This window comes from Lasioglossum baleicum, chromosome 11, assembly GCF_051020765.1.
Source record: "Lasioglossum baleicum chromosome 11, iyLasBale1, whole genome shotgun sequence".
NCBI lineage: Eukaryota > Metazoa > Arthropoda > Insecta > Hymenoptera > Halictidae > Lasioglossum > Lasioglossum baleicum.
The window spans coordinates 231,778-247,166 of record NC_134939.1 but is presented as its reverse complement, the minus strand read 5'-3'; positions in this window follow the sequence as shown (position 1 = coordinate 247,166).

The window sequence follows — 15,389 nt, the reverse complement described above, 5'->3', positions numbered from 1 at the left end:
AGCAGATAAGTTACCGGATTAGTTGCTTGTACCTTGACTATCTCAAACACCTCAGTGGTCCAATTTGGTGTGTAACCTTTATCGAAAATGGTCTTAAATTTGCTGATGCGTACAGACTGTCCCACGTTGAATTTAGCCGGTGCAGCAATCTTTATGTTGTTATACGCTGTGTATAAGAGTCTGTTGGAAATGGTATGGGTGACATCACACGGCCGCATTCCAATAGTTCTATGCTTTAGTGCATTGTACTTTGCAACTAGATGAGGTAGTGCATTGATCCATTTATAGGTTCCATTAAGTGTAAACTCTTTCCACATGCTATTCTTCAATGTGCGATTGAACCGTTCTACGATGGAAGCTTTCATAACCGAATATGTAGAATAATGGTTAATGCTATGTTTCGTCAAAAGTTTATGCATCTCACTGTTGTAAAATTCCTTTCCCTGATCGGTTTGTAAATTTTTCGGACATCGATTTCGAAATATCATTCTGAACGCTTTAGCTACCTCACCTCCACTTTTAGTCTTGAGCGGTACGCCTCATGCATATTAGGATAACACATCGATAACAGTTAATATGTACTTGTTACCACCATTTATGCGTGCGTGAGGCTGCATATCTACGAGATCGGCTTGCCACAGATCGTCATACCCATGGACTAAAACTCGACGTCGTGGAAAAATCCGTCTGGCGGGGGCATGCAGTTCCTCCACTAATTGCATCTTCTCTTTGCTCATGTTCAGGATTTAGATTAAACAAAAGAAATTTAAAATGCATAAAAATAATCGCATGATCCTATCCATGAACTTTACATTGGCATTGCGATTGGTATCTTGCGAATGCATTCTCGCTGGAAACTGACATCTTTCAAAATATGTAAATATATTTATATCATTCGACGTAATGTATGAACTTTAACCATTATTTCTTTCAAAGCTTTCAGAAAAAATTGGTCCATCATTTCTGTTCAATGATGTCATTCTTACAATTGTATCATGCATCATCTCGAGTATGTGTTCACGTAAGAATTTGAGTTTGGTTAGTATAATATTTCTTCCCGCAGCTTAGAACTCTTGGCATCACATGCTTTCAAAATATGTGTCATTTTTTTGTCCATGTATACCTTATTCACAGCATCGGCATCATTCGTCGGGCTTGCTAAACGTCTTATCTTTCGATCTCTCGCATCGAAAGCATCGCCATCGAGGCAAAGTGCGCTCGATCGCACGTAATTCTTGCATGTTTCACCATCTTTATTTGACTCGTTTCGGACCATAACACCGAACTTGTTGATAGGCATCATGAAAAGGTACTGATGAACATGATCAGAACGGTCTTTAATTTATAATCAAACCCGCTTCTCGGAGCTCCTCGATTATTGAAACAATTTCATTATCATGTCCGGTATGCCCAGCAGCTCGCGATGACACCAGTAATCTTATTCTATCCACTAATTCATTCGGATCATCCCAATGTACATAATCAATCACATTATCGGTAACCGCCATGTTCTCCGGTAATGTCGCCATGTTCTCCGGTAATGTATTCATCAAAAATGACTTGGAGGCAAACCCTCTTCCAGTGCGAGGTCGTATTTCAAGCAGCAATGCAATTATATGTTTATACTTGTATCCTCTGTTACTCAATAGGGGATTTGCAGCATTATGGTTGCGCCTGTGCGCATTTGTTGTCAACAGAATACTCTTATATTTCTGTTTGTCTGCATCTCGGTGTATATCGTATCGTCGGGGATTCTTTTGAAAATCAGTTCGAAAAGACCAGGTGTTCCTTTGTATTTTATATTATCGATAACACGGTCCAACAGCCAAAAAGTATTTAGATTCCCACTATGCGATTCTTGTAGAGTTTTCCGCGCTGATACCGAATCTGGTTTTAATTTTTTTCCTATACGTCCAGTTTTTGAGAAAATGGAGTTTAAAAAAAAGACATATTTTTCAACTTTAAACAAATATTACGATGTTATTATATAAGATATTGAATTGTTCTTTACAGCAAAAGATTCTGTAGAGTTTCCCGAATACAGTGATATCCAATATTAATACATTATGATTGTTTAAACATGTTTAAACAATGATTAAAAACGGAGATGCACCACTTTTGCACCAATTTTTGCGGATATTTTCGAATTTATCTCAAAAAATAAGGGTCCAGCGAAAAATTGAACTATGCCACGCGAAAGAGCAGACTTTTATCTTGAGAAACCCCCCTGTGAAGTTTGCATGGTCGACGTTTTTTTCGAACCAGAAAGCAAAATATCTTCGCGCGACATGAGTTTCCGCCAGTGGCGCTCGGGACGGGATACGGCGCAGCGACGGGATACGGAGCGGCGAACAACCGTTCTGGTGGTGAGCGCCACTGGCGGAAACTCATGTCGCGCGAAGATATTTTGCTTTCTGGTTCGAAAAAAACGTCGACAATGCAAACTTCACAGGGGGGTTTCTCAAGATAAAAAGTCTGCTCTTTCGCGTGGTATAGTTCAATTTTTCGCTGGACCCTTATTTTTTGAGATAAATTCGAAAATATCCGCAAAAATTGGTGCAAAAGTGGTGCATCTCCGTCTTTAATCATTGTTTAAACATGTTTAAACAATCATAATGTATTAATATTGGATATCACTGTATTCGGGAAACTCTACAGAATCTTTTGCTGTAAAGAACAATTCAATATCTTTTATAATAACATCGCAATATTTGTTTAAAGTTGAAAAATATGTCTTTTTTTTAAACTCCATGTTCTCAAAAACTGGACGCATAGGAAGAAAATTAAAACCAGATTCGGAATCAGCGCGGAAAACTCTATAAGAATTGCATAGTGGGAATCGAAATACTTTTAAAAAGTTGAAATTTGTTGAACAGTGTAATTATATTATCTTCCATGTCTACGTCGAAATTCTTATCCCCAAGCATCATTGCATTTTTATCATAGTACACACCATACACGTGGTCAACCTGTTTTTTCTTATCTGTGAAAAAGAAGTTCAAATATTCCTGCGACAGCGGTCCGAGATTCTGAGTCAAATATGTAGTGTAATTCTTCATGCTGTTCAGGATTCTCCACAATCTCACGCATTGTCGTTTCGAGAATATTTTGGTCAAGTGGTTCTGTTTCGTCTGTCCATACTTCTTCTGCAGGAGATTCGGAATCTGGACAAACTCGTTTCGGTAATCGATGAGGTGTTGGTCTTAAAGGTGTTTCCGCACGTACTCTTTTCAATCCGCGATACCGAGGTGTAGCGTTTAGCACAGGCGGCTTCAATCCACAATATTGGGGTGCAGCGTTAGGCATAGGTGATGTTGAAGATGGTCCTCCATGATATCCAGGTGTAGCATTAAAGACAGGCGATTGCTGCTGATACAATGAGGATGTTGGCTCTGAAGATGTCTCTTGAAGAATTGGATTGGGAATCTGTTTTGTGTTTTCAATTAATTCTTTCAGGGGTCTTATTCAGGGGCCATTTTTCCAGCTTTTAGTGCCAAATATTTTTTTCGTATAGCTTCACTCGTATTGGTAATCTCTTTCGTTAACACTTCTTTTTTCCTCTTTTCCTGTTTTTGTTCAGCAGAATTTTGCCCCATGTTCAATTGGAAGCGTTTTCAATGCCGCTCAATAGCCGTTCGATGCCGGTCGATAGCCGTTCAACACCTGTTCGACACCCGTTCAATAGCCGTTCGATGCTGTTCAACGTCGAACTTGTACGTTCGACATCCCGTTCGACACCTGTTCGACACCCGTTTAATAGCCGTTCAACGTCGAACGTGTACGTTCGACAACCCGTTCGACACCCGTTTAATACACCGTTCGACACCTGTTTGATACACCGTTCGACAACTGTTCAATGTTCCGTTCACAACGCGGGTTTGTGGCCAAATGATACCATTATACTATGACATAGTCATTAACTCCATGTCGATAACGACCTCTGTGCATAGAACTATCCTTGTCTATAACCACAAATCCATAGTTTTGCTGCCAACATTTTGCACACAGTTCGTTAAATTGTCCAAACGTCATATCGGTATTTACATGATCATTATACACATGGCGCAAATTCATACTATCCTGTTTAAATAGTAGTAGGAGATTGGTATACAGACTGTCCACTTTTGAATGTCGACCCATGAAAAAGTACTCTCTAATCACATCTTGCTTGTCACATGCTACATCAACAAATATAAATATAGAATTCGGTAGAGCTTCGTTAGCCAACATTTTCTACGGATGAGAGCAGCTTTTCCAAATACTGATATTTTGGCTGTTGCAACGACTTTGAATATACGTATACGTTCTCAAATCGCATACCGTTGGGAATTTCCAACATGCTAATGACTACATTAGTTTTCCCACAATTGGAAGGACCGCACACTATACCGCGTACAGTGTTAGGTAACAACGGCCATGTCGTAGAACATTTTTGGTAGTATTATCAAACTTTCTGTCTGAGATTACTCGAATTTTCACAGGTTGCCTAATGATCCGCATCGCGACTGTTGCAATAATAACAAATAAGTGTGGGTATGGGGAATATTTATACAAACGTTGCCCAGAGATATCAGTCAGTCTAGAAATGACTTCCATACTTGTAACACATACATATGCTCATCCATAGACAACATATGAAAAAAGAGATTGTTACTCATGCATACGCCGACGTGGAACAGGACTTCTAAATACCCTGACAAATAAATTGCCGTTTGAGTTACGTATGTCCGGATATCAATTTTGTGGACCTGGTACACGGTTGCGCAAACGCTTGGCTCGCGGTGATCGTGGTATAAATCCATTAGACTCGGCCTGTAGAGAACACGACATCGCATACTCTCACAACAAAGATTTGACGAATCGTCACAAGGTAGATCACATTTTAGCTGATCGAGCACATCGTCGCATATTTGCGAAGGACGCTACGTTAGGTGAGAAGATAGCTGCGTCAACTGTTTGGGCTGCGATGAAAGCTAAGCCGATGCTTGGGATGGGGATCAAGAAAAAGAAGAACACTGGTAACGGTAGTAAGAAGAGGCGAATTCTACCTATAGCAAAACGGGGCGGTTTCCTCCCGTTCCTCTTACCTGCATTGGCTGCTATAGGGTCGTTAACTGGTGGTCCTGCCGGCATCGCGAAGGTTGTGAATGACGCTAACGCTGCACGAAAACAGTTGGAGGAAATGCAGCGTCATAATCATGCTATGGAAGGTCGTGGACTTTATCTCACACCTTACAAGAAGGGTACCGGTTTAAAGAGAAAAAAAATTCACTCTATGAAAAACTAGGGATACAACCAATGACAAATAGGCAGCTTGAGGATATAGGAAGGAAAAATATACCACATTTTCGCGGAGTATACATGCGCGATAGTCTTCCGACAAGAGCAAATGTAAATGAGAGTGGTATAGTAAACTTGGATGAAAGCATCGGTCCCGGTACACATTGGGTCGCATACGTGAAACACAATCATACTGTAAAATACTTTGATAGTTTTGGTAATCTACGACCACCTGCGGAACTTATTGCATACTGCGGATCCTCAGCAAAAATTACTTACAATCATACGCGTTTTCAAAATTTTAATCAAACCATATGTAGGCAACTGTGTGTAAAATTTCTTGAGGAAAACTCATTATAAATGCACATTATCGACACATACATGTTAGAAACACGTTTGAAAAACGATGTGTTTTGTCCCATAGTTCTGGGGTAAGTGCCGTGCGGTTCCTCACAGTCCTCTTACCAAAAGGCATAGCCTTCCCCACTCCGTGGCCAGATTCTTCAGAACCATGTGTTATTATTATTTAGCAATACGACGTCGGGTCGCTTGCCTTTTCTAAAGGTCTCGCTTTCAATACACAGTCAATGGTTCTATACCGATACCTGAGAGACCCTAAGCGGTCCCTAGTTTTTATGGCATTGGGGCTATTTATTAGATTCACGGCCATACACGCCATAAATACCTTGCCATAATTATGTGAAGGAACCAAACATGTGTTCGGTCGTCCTTCCCGAAACTGCGTTGCCGCTATCACGTTGACACGCTAACATACAATTTCATTATGTGCTTTAAACCTTTCGTATAAACATGACACCTTCGTCGTTGACACTAACGTTAACGGGTAAGAGCAGTACGCTCGCAGTTCAGTACTTTCCCTCGATAGATTTGAGCAGTCATGAATATGAATTGGGCCTCGTGGATTTTGAAACGTTTAACATTATACCGAATGTCGATGTTCGCAATAATAAATTTTATTTCGGAGAAATTGATGAAGAAATTGTAATTCCCGAAGGATCCTACGAACTGGATGCAATCAATAAGTACCTGAAACGGGAAATATTGCGACGATATCCCACCAGACATGATTCGGGGAACAACGACGCGAATAACCTCTCATCATACGTGCTAACAATAATACGATGAAGAGTGAAATATACTGTTCCTATAAGATTAATTTTGAAAAACCCAATAACATTGGATCACTACTTGGATTTTCTACAAACCGTATTCTCCCACCTAAAATGTGGTATAAGTCTGACGCTCCTGTGAATATTATAAGCATCAACGTGATTAGAGTGGAATGTAGCATAACAGCTGGATCATATAGTAATGATAAACCCGTACACATTATTCATGAATTTTCACCTAGGGTTCTTCCGGGATATAAGATCTCAGAAACTCCACCTCGAATCATTTATCTTCCGATCGTCGTGCGAAGAATAGATGATTTAGAAATACGTCTGGTGGACCAAAACAATCGTCTGATTGATTTTCGTTGAGAAGAAATCACGGTTAGACTGCATGTAAAACGGCGGGATCCACGCATCTACGAATAAGTGCTGTATTATGCTTGTGTATAACAAAACGGACGAACCTCTAATCGCAGCCGCTACAAAAAATACGTTCATCGACACAGTAAGTCGAACAAATTATCACACAGTACCATCGTCGAGGAAGAAAAACCTGAGCTTGCAGAACATACGTTTTCTACAATCGTTGGGATTTATTGTAAAGCAATAATGTCCGACATTTTGGCCATTGGCAATACGCCAACCTCTGATAATCGTATAACTAAGATAGAAGTGCACACATATAATCCCTATGCAAATACTACTCTCGGAAATAGTGATGAAATAAGGATACCGATACATCAGCAGGATCTGTATACGCTACCGTGTGAGAGTTTCTTGTACATTGAAGGAAAAATCATTTTAGCAGAGGCTCCACCTCAAGGAACAAGCAACAATGTTATTCTCGATACCAATTGTGCCGCTTTCATGTTTGATGAAATTCGATATGAACTGAATGGAGTTGTGAAATAGACCGCTGTAGAAATCCTGGAATAACGACCTCGTTAAAAACACATGTATCCATCTCTCCTGGAAAAAGGAAAGCATTGGCCACCGCAGGCTGGCATCGTAAACTGGATGGCGCAGATTTCAATTTCTGCATACCATTCAATATGCTATTTGGCTTCGATGAAGATTATAACAAGATTACCGTTAACGTGCGTTAAGAGGTGGTCTTAATTCGATCACGAAACGATCTAAACGCGCTGAATGGTTCTAGTACTTTAAGACCTAAAATCGAATTATTCAAAGTTCAGTGGCGTATGCCACACATAAGTCTGGAAGAAGTAACCAAATTGTCATTACTACGCATTCTCGAGAGAGGACAAATGATACCTATGAGTTTTCGTTCTTGGGATCTATACGAATATCCACATTTGCAAACAACTACAAAGCATACGTGGGCGATAAAGACTGTAACACAATTGGAGAAACCCCGTTTCATCATATTCGCATTGCAGGATGATAGGAAGAATCAATTACAGAAGAGTGCTAATCAATTCGACGATTGTAAACTGTTAAACATACGGTTGTACCTAAATTCCGAATCGTACCCATACGACGACCTAAACTTGGACTTTGAAAAGAATATGTTAGCGTGTCAACGTGATAGCGGCAACGCAGTTTCGGGAAGGACGACCGAACACATGTTTGGTTCCTTCACATAATTATGGCAAGGTATTTATGGCGTGTATGGCCGTGAATCTAATAAATAGCCCCAATGCCATAAAAACTAGGGACCGCTTAGGGTCTCTCAGGTATCGGTATACAACCATTGACTGTGTATTGAAAGCGAGACCTTTAGAAAAGGCAAGCGACCCGACGTCGTATTGCTAAATAATAATAACACATGGTTCTGAAGGATCTGGCCACGGAGTGGGGAAGGCTATGCCTTTTGGTAAGAGGACTGTGAGGAACCGCACGGCACTTACCCCAGAACTATGGGACAAATAACATCGTTTTTCAAATGTGTTTCTAACATCAGAAGTGGGATAAGTAACTTTCGCGTCTGTACGGTTCCTGAGAAGTCCGGGCAACGAGTTTGTATTCCAAACGCATCATGGAATCCGCGAGTGCATCTGTGAGTGAATCTGCGAGTGCATCTGCGAGTGGCGTTTCCACGCTTAATGAGCTTGTTCGACAAGTTTTCGAAAAAATAACAGCGAGTGCTACTAGTGCGGGGAACAGCATACTGTCTTCAAAACTAGTGGAAGTGGTGCCTGAATTTGATGGCCGTGATCTAGGACAGGACGCAAAAACGTGGTGCAACACGGTGGAGCAAATCACGCAAAAGCAGACCGAGCAACAACGCCTTTCTCTCGCGACCCATGCGTTGAGAGGAGCTGCCAAGGATTGGTATCAGGAATGGACGGGTCAACCGCGAAACTGGAGTAAGTTCTGCGAAGATTTGTGTGATGTATTTGTGTCAAAGAAAAATTTACATGAAAGACTCTTGCGGGCAATAAAATATACCAGTGATGCTGCGACAACGTACGCTGAATATGCACGCACGAAATTGCTGTATTTACGGCAAACCCGCGTCGTCTTCAAGGTAGAAGAGTTGATCGAAATTATAATAGGAGGTATTACCGATCAAAACGTGCGCCAAGCAGTGCATAACGCCAATTTTGAGGAAACCTCGCAGTTGATTGCTGGGTTAGCGCAGTTCACAAAATCCGAGAAGGAAAAGAAGGAAGAGGAAGAATTTAAAGGACAACACCGAAGATCGTGGCTTGACAAGAAACGTTGTTACACGTGTGACAGTACAGACCATCTACGAGCAGATTGCCCTGAAGGAAGAAAACGCAAACTCATTGGTAAATCTAGTCCTAAAAGAAGAAGACTAGACCCAAACGACGATGGTAGGAAGAGAACAGCGGCAACTTGCACTTTCTGTACAAAGCGAGGTCATGAAGAGGCACAATGTTGGGCTAAACAACGGACCCAAAATTTGTAGGCCCATTTGTTATAAAGTATTAGAAAATGATCGCTTTGAAATAGTAGGGAAAAGCGGAATAGTACAAACAGTACCGAAAGATCGATTATGTCCTTGGAAGGGCGAATGGCCGGCGATACAGAGTTTGTAAACGAAGATGAACCGTGTTAGCGTGTATTGTATACTCGAATTATTATTATGTCCGTCCTATTTTCTTTTGTATAGTTTATTAATTCCATTCAACGCCGTTTAGTGTTAGCAAGAGTCATGTATTTACAATTGGTTATTACTTTGTTTATTTTGCTTTTGCGTGGCTTCATTATAAACATTCCTATTACATTTCTCTGAGTATGAGATTTCGTTGTGGTTATTGTACACAGTGTGTATAATCTTTATTGTTTGTTAAAAGATTGTGTTCTACCGAACGCGTGTTTTGGCGGTAATTGCAACAGGGTGCTTATAAGTACGGAGTTGTGGAGATTACGACGCCTTTGGGGGACTAGGCTTTTAGCCGTCTTTGTTGGTTGTGTGGTGGTAGCTTCAACTGGGCACGGGTGGAGTGCTGGACAGTTGTCGCGGCGACACCTGAGACACTGTGTGACATGGGGCCTGTTGGTCATGTTGTCAAACGTTTGGCGGTAGCGTGACAGAGCGCAAGTTGAGCGCTGAGCTGTTTTCGCGGCGACGCCTGAGATGGTGTGAATGATACCATCTGAGTGTACTTATGTGAGTACTGCTGCTGCCTGGTTGGCATTTATGAAGTTATTGTGAAATATCTGCAATTGTCGGTTTTGAGATGTACTTGTGAGTCATCTGAGAATGTTTGAGACATTCTGCTGTCACTGTCCATTCTGATACAACGTGTATTCTGATATAACTTGAGGTATACTCCATGTGATTTGGATGTGGTCAGGAATGACCGAGCGATATTCAGTTTGGTACTTGTATCTTTGGAGTTTAGATGCTTCCCGAGAGCGTGAAGCATGTCAGGTTGGCCGTGTTAGCGTGTCAACGTGATAGCGGCAACGCAGTTTCGGGAAGGACGACCGAACACATGTTTGGTTCCTTCACATAATTATGGCAAGGTATTTATGGCGTGTATGGCCGTGAATCTAATAAATAGCCCCAATGCCATAAAAACTAGGGACCGCTTAGGGTCTCTCAGGTATCGGTATACAACCATTGACTGTGTATTGAAAGCGAGACCTTTAGAAAAGGCAAGCGACCCGACGTCGTATTGCTAAATAATAATAACACATGGTTCTGAAGGATCTGCCCACGGAGTGGGGATGGCTATGCCTTTTGGTAAGAGGACTGTGAGGAACCGCACGGCACTTACCCCAGAACTATGGGACAAATAACATCGTTTTTCAAATGTGTTTCTAACAAATACGTATGCGATACTTTATGACATGTACACAGGATTTCAAAACTCATATTATGGTAATCGATTCAGTGAGCCGCTATTGGATGAATTACAGTTCTTATCACAGGGTCCATTTGTGGTCATAGACTGCTCTCGTCAAAACGAGTCTGTCAAAAGTGCGACCATTGATGTGCGCATAGATTTCGAGTGCAGAGATAATGTGCCTGTGAACACAGCTGCTTACTGTTTAATCATACACGATCGTATGGTCGAGTACAGCCCGTTGATCAACGTCATGCGCAGAATACTTTAGGGTACGATCACAGTGGACCCGTTTTCGTCCTACATCAGACATCAGCCCACACAGACGAGCGTTCGGAAGGGATGTGTTGGTGTCTTTTCGTCCGTTTTCGTCCGTTTTCGTCCAGCAAGGTGCTCACCGTGGGCCAGAAACCGGACGAAATGGTCAAAATCACGGGGAGCCGAACCTTTTTCAGGTACTTCGAGGAGGGTAACAATGGACAAACCCCATGGGGCGTCGACGCTGGACGATGTAGGAAGAAGTTAAAATGATTTTGATTTTCGTCTGATGTAGGACGAACAGCGTTCACTTCAAATAATTTTCATGTCGCCAATTTTGAAGTATCCGTATTTTTAAAAACGGGTCCATAAAGATGACACTTGGGGCTATATTATCATTATTTTTATTTTTCCAATTTCCTGACGGTATGATAGCAATGCGCCTGTTTAAAAAACAATTGCAAAATAAACTGTAACGAATATAACAGAGGCGCGAGACTCTTCTCTCTCCGGCCCGCGAATCCCGCGAGATGGCCGCCGCGAGCGCACGCGGCTTCTCGCAAGTACCGCAACGCCGACCAGGGAACCCGCAGCCGCGACCGCGAGAGGGCCACCGCGAGCACCCGCGGGCTCTAGCGAGAACCGCGGCGACGGCCGCGAGATGGCCACCGCGGACTCGCGCTTTCTCGCGGGAGAAACTGTACGCGCGGGGATATAAATACGCGCCGCGGACCCAGAGAGGAGCAGTCGGGTTCTCCGATCTAGTGGAACGATCGCTACTAGTGGCTACTCCACGAACGCTTTCTGACACAGCGACCGAGAATCAGGCGTCCTGTCCGCTTACCGCCGACTCCGTTCCGAGATCCCTTGTGGCCGACGCCCTTGGGAATCCTTCCGACCTGGCGAGACGTATTCGTGGCCGACGCCCCTATACTCTTGCACTCCGATCCTCGTGGCTGACGCCCTTGGATATCCTCCGACCGAGTGAACCGTGTCTGTGGCCGACGCCTTTTCACGCTCACACCGCCAGTCCCCGTGGCTGACGCCCAGGGACCTCCCTCACCGCTAGTACCCCTCTTGTGGCTGACGCCCTCGCAGGGTGTACTCTCCTCGTGGCCGACGCCCTTGGAGCGCACCTCCCGCTACCTCGACGCTTGTGGCTGACGCCTTTGACTAGAGGTAGATCCATCCCTCTCGATCTTCCGATTACCGTCACCAGCATCGTCGCTCTCTCTCTGCTCCGCGGAGCCGTATCTGGAATAGGGTCACCGGACCAGCCGCCGCGATTAGCTTAGGGTCACCGCGACCACCGTCCGCGTTGCCGCCGCGTTAACTGTACGATAGCCCAGCGTGGGCCAGCGTGTTCACTAGAAGTAAGTTCCGAGCGTCGGACCTTCGGGTCATCCGAATCTCGCCGCGTTAACTGTACGATAGCCCAGCGTGGGCCAGCGTGTTCACTAGAAGTAAGTTCCGAGCGTCGGACCTTCGGGTCATCCGAATCTCGCCGCGTTAACTGTACGATAGCCCAGCGTGGGCCCCTTGGTTGTTAGAAGTAAGGAGGACGATAATAAACATTGTTTATTTGACCACACCTGGTGTATCTCATTCGTGGCCGAAGAACTCTCGACGACCGACTGAGCCGGCATTATCTCCCGACCTATACCCGTTACAAATGGCGCCCGAACAGTCTGGATAATAGGGAGAACCACGGATGAGTGCACAGGTAGGGTGGATATACCGACTGAAGAAGGAGGAACTACGGGAAAAAGCCGAGGAGCTAGGAGTGGACACAGAGGGAACAGTCGACGAATTACGAGCACGACTAGCAGGAAAAATCCGCAGTATGCCGAAGGAAGATTCCGCAACGGCAGGGCCCTCACAAGAGCCCCAAAAAACCGACATACTGAAAACAATCAGTCGGTGGGGCGCCCATTTCGAAGGGAAAAACCCCGAAGACTTCATTGACCGCCTGGACGACCTCCATGACAGTTACGAGGTCAAGCCGGAGCAAACATTACGATGCTTAGCGGAGATACTGAGGGGAAAAGCCCTCCTGTGGTATCGAAACGAAAAACACAAGTGGGGGAAATGGGAAGATTTCCTACGAGCATTCAAGAAAATGTTCATACCCCAGGATCGCCTATTCAACATGGAAGACGAAATAAGGAACAGGCTACAAAGACCAGGGGAACCAACATGGGAGTATGTGGTAGACATACAAACGCTCATGCGGCGGCACGGAGGTTTTTCAGAATCCGAGCAAATCGCCAGGGTACACCGTAACCTCCACCCCGACTATCGAAAGTTTATACGGCGGGAAGAAGGAACAACCATCCAAGTTATCCTCGAACGGGCAGAGGAAATAGAACAAATAACGAAAGAAGAGAGAACCCGCTCTTCAACCAGGGCCGCCGCCGCTATAGGGCCAATAAAAACGGAGGCCACAGGTAAAGAACCAGACCCAGGGGTCGAAAAAGCAGATGTCATAAACGAGAAGTACAGCCGAGAAACGTGCTGCTGGAGGTGCGGACAGAGGGGCCATCAAAGAACAGAATGCCGCAGGCCCCAAAAACTATTCTGCTCGTACTGCGGTACAACGGGGCGATCAACCTTCCGTTGCCCGTGCAATAATGTGACGGGAAACGGGCCCAGAGCCGGTGGCAGAGGCACCGACCGGCTGAACAGCACAATGCCTCCGCAGACACAAGTCCGGACAACAGGATTTTTACGCAGGTAATTATCTACGGGCGAAAGTTTCAAGCGCTCGTAGACACAGGAGCAACACGGTCCTACATACGCCAGGACGTAGCCGAATGGAGCGCACGGAACGGAGCGAAATCCACCCCCACCGAACTGACCGTCCGAATAGCGGATAACTCAGCGGTCCCACTAGAAGGGGAAGTAGAGATCATAATGGATCTCTGCGGAAGCACGGTAGCAGTAACCTGCCCGGTACTACCAACGCTGTCACAGCCAATACTAATCGGCGTCGACATGCTCCGAGCACTAGGGGCCACAGTAACGATAGGCCCTCACCACTGGACATTCCAGGATAAAGCCGATACAATTAACGGACCGGAAGGCCTAAAGAAATGTACGAAGGAGCAAGAAAAACAGCTACAGGCACTGCTAGACGAAGAACTGCCGAAGTTCGCTCTTCTCCAGGGGACGACTCACCTGACCACCCACCGGATCCAACCAAAGACAGAGGTACCAATAAAACAGCGGTACACCCCTCGCAACCCGGCCACGCAGCAGATAATAAACGAAGAGGTCGATCGGATGCTAAAGGACGGAATAATCGAACCGTCGAAAAGCCCGTGGAGTTCACCGGTAGTAATAGTCAGAAAAACCAACGGCAAACCAAGATTCTGCATCGACTTTCGACGCGTGAACAGCGTGACAGAAAAAGATGCATACCCCCTGCCTCAGGTACAAGCCACACTAGAGAAACTAAGGGGCGCCAGGTATATCTCAACAATAGACCTGGCGAATGGCTATTGGCAAGTACCGTTGGACCAAAAAAGTCGCCCGATCACGGCATTCACAGTACCGGGCCGAGGCCTATACCAATTCAAGGTAATGCCATTCGGACTACACTCCGCACCCGCAACCTTCCAACGGCTTCTAGACACGGTAATTGGGCCAGAATTAGAGCCCAAGGCCTTCGTATACCTGGACGACATCATCGTTTTGGGAAAAACATTCAGCGAACATCTACGAAATTTACGAGAGGTACTAAACCGACTGCAACAGGCGCGGCTAAAAATTAATCCGGACAAATGCCAATTCGGCCGTACCGAACTCCGCTACCTGGGACATCTGGTAACAAGCCAGGGAGTACATACAGACCCGGAAAAAGTCAAGGCAATACGCAGCATCACCGCACCGAAGAACCTAAAGGAGCTTCGACGTTTCCTGGGGATGGTATCATGGTACCGCAGATACATACCCCACTTCGCGGACACCGCCGAACCACTGCATAAGCTTCTGCAGAAGAAGAGAGGATGGACGTGGACCGACACGGAAGAAAAAGCGTTTCAAACACTCAGGGCACAATTGGCACAAGCCCCAGTACTAGCCTGCCCCGACTTCGAGAAACCGTTTTATTTGCAAACAGACGCAAGTAACCACGGACTCGGGGTAGTGCTATCACAGGAAATCGAAGGGGAAGAACGAGTAATAGCGTACGCTAGCCGCACACTGAACGGAGCCGAGAGGAACTATTCCGTAACGGAGCAGGAATGCTTAGCAGTGGTATGGGGGATCCGAAAGATGCGTCCATACCTAGAAGGATACCACTTCTTCGTAATCACGGACCATCAAGCACTACAGTGGCTACAGAAGATCGAAAACCCATCAGGAAGGCTGGCCAGATGGAGCCTAGAGCTCCAACAGTACAACTTTACGGTAAAATACCGTCGGGGGGAACAGA